The sequence below is a fragment of the Capsicum annuum genome, chromosome 4 (genome assembly GCF_002878395.1).
Source record: "Capsicum annuum cultivar UCD-10X-F1 chromosome 4, UCD10Xv1.1, whole genome shotgun sequence".
Classification (NCBI taxonomy): Eukaryota; Viridiplantae; Streptophyta; class Magnoliopsida; order Solanales; family Solanaceae; genus Capsicum; species Capsicum annuum.
The window spans coordinates 166,152,173-166,162,641 of record NC_061114.1 but is presented as its reverse complement, the minus strand read 5'-3'; positions in this window follow the sequence as shown (position 1 = coordinate 166,162,641).

The window sequence follows — 10,469 nt, the reverse complement described above, 5'->3', positions numbered from 1 at the left end:
GCAAAACCTAAGGCCTATCTAACAGGCCTTTCTAGTGTTGTGATCACAAGACCTAAGGCCTGACTGATAGGCCTGCCTAAAATATTGAATTTTTATTTTAAGCCCTAATATGATCCTTGAGCCATTTCTTTAGCTTCATTAAGTTACATAGCATTTTTTCATATGATGATTTTGATGGTTAATGCTTATGTGTTGTTTTTAAGATTCCAAAAAGCTAAACATGGAAGAATTCAACCAAAATTACTTTCTTACAATTGACTGTTAGAGCGTATACTATGAGGATCTGGCTAGGAAGAAGCTACTTCTTGAGTGGAGCATCTTATTCCTTCTATAAAATATTACAGCCTATGAGCTAGGTATATTTTTCCCCAGAGCCATCAAAGCCAATGAACAATGGGTACGAGAGTTTTATGCCAACCTTGCAGTTGTAAGTCTATCCAACCCAGTGATAAGGATCCATATCAAGGTTGTCAACTTTGGCTGCAAGGCAATCAATGAGCTATATGGTTTATTGGGTATCGACCTGGGAGAGTTTGAGATAAAAGATTATGCCCTAGAAAGTTGGTTATCCTCACAGCTATGCTTGGGAAGAGAAGTCCCATAGGCCGCTACAAAAATAGGGATCACCTTAAATGAGTTTACGGCCAAAGCATGAATTTGGTTGACAATTATCTGTAGTCGTGTCTCTCCAAGCACAAATATGACAAACATCTCTACCATATGGGCCCAGATGGTAGCTTGCATCTAGGATAACATTTCTTTGAATATTGGTCTCTTTTTTATGGTGGAGTTCAGGCGGTACAAGAATCGATGTAGTCCCATGCTAATATTTCTATATTTGATCACTAAACTATGCAAGAAGGTCAAAGTTAAGAAATATTCAAGATACAGTTAGATATCCCTAAAGACACCAATTTACCCATTGAAGATGAATAGTGAAGGTGCTTCTTTAAAGAGCAAGAATATAAAGATCGATTTGTAAGTCTATGGATGATGATCTCGATTCTTGCAGGCCATCCTCAACAGGGCCATTTGAGGAGTTGTCTAGTCAAATACGGATAGTCTGGGACTTGGTGTCCAAATTACCTACAAGTCCAGGTGAGTCTTCCACAGGTCGCTCCTCTTATGTCTCTTAAAGTGACTATGATAGGCTCCTAGATAATCAGAGGACATAGGGGGTCACCATATCTAGGATGGAGCAAGTTAGCACATCTTTTCCCAACTATACAAAAGCTGAGTGAGTCTCATGATTAAATAAAGATGAGGGAGAAGAGGCGAGACAAGTTCTCCACCCGGATATACAAAGGGGTGAAGGGTTTGTGGAAGGTGAAGCCAAAGGAGTGACTTTTCTCTGTGAGGCTAGATGTTGATGATGAGATACTAGTTAGATGGTTTGAGGATGACGATCCAGAGTTCGATGATTCTGATGAAAAGACAGAGAGTGATGGCAGCACATGATACGATTTCAGGAAGCCTCTTTTACTCTTTTATGCTTTCATGATATTCAGTGAGGACACTGCAACTTTTTAGTTGGGGGGTGCCCTTGTTTCTATATTTATTTCATATTTGGTATGTAATATTTGGATAATTTAATTCATGTTTATTATTTTATTTGTAATATGTGGATGATTTGGTTTTTATTTGGTATGGATATTTGGGATATTTGCATTATTTTGATAATTTGATGATTTGGTTTGTACTTTTGATATTGATCTTGGATGAACCTTTCCTTATGATCAATTGAGTGATAATATTCTTAAGGGAAAATCATCATGTTAGGGTGTTGGATTCATAGATGCAGGGGATATCTAAGTACTCATGGCATCATGAATTAGGATTGCTGTGGTATCTATGGCAAAGTTTGAATAGCCATATGTATTCCCCTCATTAGATTTTGAATGCAAAATGGTGGCATGCTTTGTGCTAGCGATAGTTAATTTTGCGTGGTGAAGTAAAAAATGAGTATCCCTCTCCGTCCAAAAAATTTTGAGAAAATCAAGAGGATGGAATTGAATGGTTTTGTAACAATGATTTACCTCTTTTTGTAACTCCAAATTCTTTAGTTAGTTGTAATATGATAAATGCTTCCTTGTGTTCTTAAGTAGGAAATGCAATCGATCCTTCTAGAATAGTTTTCATGTCATGTGTGGTGATCATTGGTCAAATAATTCTTTTGCTTACTTGTGTCATGTAGAACTTGCCCCTATTGGTCTTTCAAAGATAATCTTGATTATGCGTGGTTGGAGAAATGATCTTAGGCTATCTTTGTGATTGTTGAAAACCACTTTAGTCTAAAAAGCCTATTCACACATGAATTATTTCCCTAGTCACCCATTTTGAGCCTATGACCTTTCTTTGGCAACCATATTACAATACTCAAACCATTTAAATGTTATCCCTCTCTTAGTCCCTACCCTCTTTGAATTTGAAATTGCCAACTTGAGGCTAGAAGCCAAAGTTAGGGGTATGGTGGAACTTGGAAGATGTGATCATGGCTATGGTTTTGTAAATGAATGCCTAAAAGCAAATCCATGATAGAAAGTGAAACAGAAAAAGAAAGAAAAGCATAAAATTGCAAAAAGGAAAGAAATGAAAAGAGAGTGCTTTCAAAAGATGGGTGATCTAAAGTGTAAAAGACAAGAACGTGTGGTTAAAAAGGAATGAAGTGGACAATGATCCATGTTGATCTAATTGGTATTATTTTGAGTTCAAGGAGGGTGTAGTCACTTTTATGCAAAATAATTATCCTGCCCTTCCCCGAGCATACATTACATGTTTGAAAACGTCCTTTGGGATCACCAACTAAGTGTTTTTGAGTTACAAGAGATCGAAAATAAGGGAAAGAATATGGTAAGATGATTTTGTACATTTAGAATTCTTTGTGAGTGTGAGTGCTTGCAAATTTGTCCCTTATTGAATGTTCAAAAATTTGGTGTTTTGGGACTTTATTTCTTAAGGACGCATGTAAACTAAGATAGATTAGTGAAGTTGACATTTTCCGAAGGTAAGGTAAAGGAAAATATTTAAGTTGTTATTGAAGGAGAGTCACTTCTTGAGATGTGGTTGTTGTTGCTTGATTATTCTTGAAATTTCTTTGCATTCTCAAAAAATATGATAGAATTTGAAGGGTTTGTAGAGTTAGATCTTCTTATGCTTGTTGACAAATTGTTAGAGCTAACCAAGTTCAAAATCATGGTGGCCATGTGATTGAAAAGTGTGAGCTTTAAAGTTAGGTTGTCTCACTGAATGTGACGTAGTGTTTTATTCTTGAAATTTCTTTGCATTCTTGAAAAATGTGATTGAATTTGAAGGGGTTATAGAGTTAGCGCTTCTTATGCTTGTTGAAAAATTGTTAGTGCTAACCAAGTTCAAAATATGGTGGCCCTGTGATTGAAAAATGTGAGCTTCAAAGTTAGGTTGTCTCATTGAGTGTGAAGTAGTGTTTCTTGAGGACAAGAAAATTTTTTAAGTTGGAGGTGTTGATGAGTGGAAATTTACCACTCATTTATATCTCATTTCTTGCACACTATGGTGATTAAATTGATGATATGAGAATAACTCACCAATTAAATACAGTAATTCCATTATTTGTTATCTTACAGGTAAATTTGGTGAAAAAGGAACAAAGTAGAAGCTGGAAAAGAGGAGAAATGAGCAAACCAGCACAAAAGGCTGAATAGGTGTGCCAAGATATGACCGTCAGATACTGATGTCACAATCTGACGGTCGTGATTACACTAGGGTCCTAACAGGAAAAAGTATTACAATAGCGAGTTGATACCCCGTGTCGCTGGAGCTAATACAGAGAAGATGTCATGATCACAGTGTAACGACCCAATTTTATAGAACCGGAACATCACACGGTGCTCATGATCCTAAAGGACCACAAGCTAACCCTCTACTGATATTGTACCTGAACACTGCATAATATAGATAATAAATGTGTAAACTAGCCATAAGGTTCAAAAACATCTACAAATACTTAAAAATGACAACTGAATACTGATACATCTATTCGAAAAGCCTCTAAATTATCTGAACTATGGAGTTGATGGGACATGTCCCCAACTAACTCTGCCTACTGAATTTAAACCAAATCTGATATGATAATAATAAAAATAAGGATCATCCTCGACTGAAGAGGACTAACTGCTATGTCTACTGCCTGACTGGGACTGAGCTGCTAAGGGTACTCTGGATCTCGTGCCTCTGAACTTATGTTGTCAAATAAAACACCATAGCATAAATGCGTCAGTATGGGAATGTACCGAGTATGAAGATGAGGTAAGGCTAAATGCAAGGGCTTATTCATGAACAATTACTTAACTGAATAATCATGAGAGTACTGAATGAGAACACATGGATGAATGCACGCACCATAACTGAAATCATCATGACTCAAAATACTGAAACTGATTAACAGAATCTACTCATATCAATGACTAAATTTTGATCTTTCTACTCTCGACTGACTGCATTGGTGATCAAACTTCTCTAATGGATGATTCTGGAATCTACTATCAATGATAAGAAATGATCATGTCCGAATCTGACAACAAGAATACTCAACTGAATCTAAGACTGAGATCAATCCTAGCTGAGGGGTGATCTCTAGATCTGATAGCACGAATACTCAACTGAATCTAAGACTGAGATTAAGCCTATCTGACGGGTGATCTCTAGATCTGCTAGCAAGAATACTCAACTGAATTTGAGACTGAGATCAAGCCTATCTGACGGGTGATCTCTATATCTAATAACAAGAATACTCAACCAAATCTGATACTGAGATCAAGCCTATCTGATGGGTAATCTTTAGATCTGATAATAAGAATACTCAACTAAAGCTGAGACTGAGATCAAGCCTATTTGATGGGTGATCTCAGGATCTGATAATGAGATTATTCAACTGAATCTGAGATTGAGATCAAGCCTATCTGATGGGTAATCTCTAGATCTGATACTGAATAACTTTATATGGGACCAAGCCTATCTGAAGGGTGGTCCATGAATCAAAGAAACTATCTGAGTTCCTCACTGAGATAGATGACTATATCTGACAGTCCTGATTTCTGAAGATCAATACTGGAACTGCAATTGTAGAAAGTAGTCACTTAACCGATATGCCCCGAATCTCAATCGGTGGGGTCCAACTTGTAACCCCAGCTGGAAGGGTGTCAATACCATTCCACTGGTAAAGAACTCTTTGGTCAAACCTATCTGATAGGTGACCCTCGCAGGAAGTCAAGCCTAAGGCATATAATAGTCAAGCCTATCTGACGGGTGACCATCCTTTCCTGATGGGTGACTCCTGCATCCTACACTGGCTATGCAGTTCTAGAGTTTAGGGATTACTCCTAACGACTCTACCTCTCTGACGGTGAGCCGCCATCCCTGCCCTCGCTCAGTGCTAGCTCCTACTCCTAATTGAAAGACTCCGAACTGATTCTTAACTGAACACAAACTAAGCTGAATCTGATACTGATCATGTTTCTTGAATGATCTGACTAAGTTAACCCGAATTCACTTAGTTCCATATCTGACAAAATACTACTGAATCTCGTTATCTAACTGAACAACACTGAGCTTTGAATAGAGTACTCGATTACTACAGAGGTCAGAACTAAACACTTGAATACTACTAGATCTGAGTTGGGTATAGAACTGAGGCTAGATTTCTAGCGATACTGAGATTACGGTGATTACAGAGATTACTGAGATTTCTTAAATTCTGTATCTTTCTGAGAATATAGAGTTCTATAACTCGCTGAGTTCTGAGAATCATGGCTCAACTGGAATTATCGTGAAAACTAACATGGGCTCTAGACAACAGCTAAATTGTCGGGTATAAATACCCCCAAGACTCGATAACATAATAGTAAAACATAACCATTCTTGAATAATCAAGACCATGGACAATCATTCACCATCACAATTACTAAGGCACCACTTCAAGCAGTTAGGAATCCTAAACATGTAATAACATAGGGGGACATGCTATTAGATCATAATCCATTCAACAAGGTCTTGCATCAAACACTTGGCATGTATTAAAGTCTTAGCATGTATCGAAGAGCACATAATTGGCGAATTTCATGCTATCATGCCTCAATTCATTCACTAAGGATTTTCAACAAACACTTGGCATGCATGGGCTTGCACACAATTGGGGATTTCTAATCAACATGCTAGAATGGCTCTAATTCCTTCACATAAGCATTTTATCAAACATATGGGGAGCATGCTTTGCTTATTCAACAATTTCTACACCTAATTGACATGAACACATCATTTAACAAGCAACTTGAAGAGGGTTTATCATAAACATCACATGAATTTTATAAACTAGGGTCAAGCTTGAAAACCTTGTAAACAAACATGAATCACAACTCAATAATAGCAAGAACATTAATCATGAAAACTCATAAACATCAAAGCTTTGTAATTTAGAAAAGGGTTCTTGAGTTTTTCGGATGAAAAGGACCCAAGAATCAACATCTGCATACCTTAGAGAAACTTTTTCTTGAAAGCTCTTGGAGAGATTCTTGATTTCTTGATTTCTCTTGAAGAAGAAGGAAGGATTTTGATTTCGTAGAAATTCTAGCTCTTGTTCTTGAACAACTTTGAGAGAAACTAGTATTTTTAGGTTAAAATGAGTCCAAATCCCGTGTTAAGGAGTATATATAGGGGTAGCAAAATGACCCTTTTCACCTCTGGAATTAAAGTAAAAAATTCCAATTTTACATGCTGGTGCGACGTGCCATAATCGTGCCAACTCACTGGAAAATGGACAATCGAGAAACTACTTGATGGCATGACATGGTGGAAACCGCGTTGCCACCTTGGTTGTGAACTGGAAAGGCACCGCAATGCGGTGGAATTGCATTGGTGCACTGGAAATTGATCTCTAAAATTAAGCCTTGGTGTGACGCACCATAATCATGGAGGCTCACTTGATTTTGATGATTTTCATTTTGGCTGGCTCCGCAACGCGCTAAAGTGCCAGGTGGCACACCATCTCACTAAAATAGCTCGAACTCTTTGCTCGAATATCGGATTTGGGTGAATTTTGTATCGACAAAAAGCTCATTCAGTTCTCTACATGATAAAAAGTTGATATTAGGAAAATGCCACATGATTTAAAATACTTCTCACTTGGTAAGACACTTCTCAACCTTTTAGGGACGGATTAACACTCCACTGAACATGCTCTAAGGCTCAAACTATGAGAAAATTTTGGGGGGTCTTACACGCGATAGCTAGGATGTGATTGCGACTGGTCACAAAATATCTAGGGGAAGACTTGTAATTTCACATTGCTTAATCCCAAAATATAAAAGGCTCAAACCTTCACATTTCCAGCATCTAGTTTCTAAGTTTTGAGAGCAAAATACACTATTATTGAGTAAAAACAATTTGTAGGTGTGTTCCCAAAAGAGATTTTGTCTTTTGATTAAATGTAAAGCTTGTAGATTATATTTATTTTGCTTTACACGGATGAATTAAATGCTAGTTTTTTTATATATTTTGTCTTTATTTTTATGAGTAGCTAAATTTATTAATTCAGTGGGGATTAATGTATGGGTGTTGATTATTTGTACAAGTAATTAGTTATTGGTGATGGGCTTTACTTTTGTTCCATTCTTAATTGAGAATTGGGGGTTTTAAACCCCAATTACCCTTGAACCCATATCATCCTTGAAAGAGGGGATATGGGTGAGGAACAATTAAACCCATATCATCCTTAAAAGAGGGGATATGGATATGGAACAATTATGAACAATAACTTGAGTTAGCTCATTTTATAGCATCATACTAGAAATAAGGATGTTAATTGAAGTAGCGGATTTGTGAAGTGGATACACTTGTAAGGTGTTTGAAAGAACCCACTTCTGAGATTTGGTGTTTTATTGAAAGATTTGCACTAATACCCCCAAATCTAGCCTACCCAAAACCCTTAACTAAACTTGGATGAATTATTGAAAACCCATGCATGACTCTCACATAAGATTGCATAACCCCAAGATTCCTCTCTATTTGGTAACACTCTTCGATCTTTTAAACTCATAATAATGTTTAATTATTGTTGTGTTTAACATCATTCAAACTAAACCCCCTATTTAATTTCCTATGTTGTTTAATACCATACTATGGGTTAACACTAAGTTAACTACCAACACTTGTAAGTTTTAGAACTCCACACCTTCACTCCTCGTGGATTCGACCCTAACTCTTAGTTGGGTAATTATATTGACAACAACCGCCTTACACATAATTTGAGTATAAATTTAAGCATTATCAGAAGTTTAGTCTATAATCTTATTATTTAGTCTATTTTCAAGGCATGCTAATGTCTCAACAACAATATTAAAAGATTGTTCATTCATTGAAGGAAAAAATATAAGCATGTAAAGGTGGACAATTGATTAATACAAGTCCTATCTTCACCAATAATTGGGAGTTTGCTAAGAGAGAGACAGATATTCAACAGTTAAAGAATGGTAAACTCTAAAACATAGCTCTGGAGGTATAAGTCAAGGCATCTGTGCATTTCTTTTTAGTCTATATATATGATACTTGAAGTGGATGTAATCTTCTAGTGCATGTAAACTCATTCTTTCATCGCCAGTAGTGTAACACTCTATATTTTTGGGCTAGAATTTAAACTATCCTTTCTATGTGTATAGACCAAAATCCAATGATTTCTATTTAGATATAAGTGTTCAGATTAATAATTTAGTATGGGAACATATTTGGAGATGAATTTAGGTCATAGAAATCTCCTAGCTCAAAGTTGAGTTGAGAACTTTTCTATCGATTGAGTTTTAGTAGATGTTCTTCCTTAGGTCAACTTCCAACATAAATTACTCCTAGAATATAATGAGTTAGGTGTCCTACTACCTACCAAATTAAAGGCCTCAAGAATTTTTTTCAATGTAGATGACCTTTTGTCAATTCTAGATTGGAGTAAAAAGTTATAAGTATTTTAGTGAGACGCAGTCCAAGGTGCTCGATTAGCCATATGAGGCACGGCGAGGGCCATGCAATTTGGCCTGCGACACCACACCCACTTCCCCGATGTAAAAATACATTTTTCTCTTATTTAATCAAGGGAAAACATGTCCTTTCACCTAATGTAACTCCCCTAATCCATTTTTAATCTCCAACATCATCCCAAAGTATGAGAATCATTCCTAAATCCCTAATTCCTCTTCTCTTCTAAAACCCCAAACTTCCAAATTCTAAAGTGTCAGGAAGGGGTCAAATATTATAGTTTCTTCTCAATGTTTCTCACCAGATTCATCATCAAAAGTATGTGTAATGAATCTCAGTCAAACAAATATTTATATTGATTTCAAGCGAGCGTTCAAGACCCAAGGTTATGGATTCAAGCTTTTCTCAAATTCCTTCTGTTAAAATTGATCTTGAACACTCCTTACTTTAAGTATTATTAGATGGTGTTATTTCACTTAGTACATGTTCTTTAATGGTTATTTGAAACTAGGGTTAAGGAGATTGGTTGTGAAAGCTTTATGTTGATTTTTCTCTTGTTTAATGATTATCTATGCATGAATAACGGGTTTTGAATATTAAATGTATTACATGAAAATGGTGAAATTGGTAATAGGGATTCACATTTTACTGGCTTTGCATTATAACAATATGACCCTCAATCCATTTCAAAACTTGATTTTCAATGAGGATTTTATGATGTTTATTCCCGTCTCTTGAAATATTGTATGAAATACAAGTGGTAACATCTTTAAATGACTCTTTCAAATCCCTGGAGGGCTATGTTTATGACTTTTGAAAGCCTTTGGGGGCTATGGTTATGGATTTTAAGACAGAATTTGGAGTCAAAACTGTTTTAATGGAAATGGTATGGCATAATATGAATAGGTTGAAAGTTTGGGTATGACAATACCAATATGGAAATTCCTTAATGAAATACTTCATGGAAAAGGATTTATGAAAATATATTTTTATTGTTCTTTAAATAGAATTATGTAGTTTTTTAAAAAAGGCGTACGTCCTCATGACCATTACCTGAAACCTATATTTTCTGACATAGGGATGACGTACCTTAATTGGATGATAGATGGTTTTCTTAATATAAGGATAATATTATAGCTCTATTCTCTTGGTGATTTTAGCCTAATGTCAGTACTTGTGGCTAACATGGACCGAGGCCACAACGGTTGGGGAGTACCTATGACAAACTACATAGTTCAGGACTAAGTTTTAAATGGTCATGTCTTTATGTCCTATATCCCTTGTCCCTTACTTTATTATTTTTATGGATAATGATAATGGGTTTTATGACTGGTTTTATAAAAGAATGTTTTATCCCTTTCCCTATGTTGCATGCCAGTACTCGCGATTCTAATTATCCTTGAATTCTACATAATTTCATGATGTAGGTTTAGAGGCATTTTTTTCATAATTTTGTGTAGCACTAAGGCATTCGT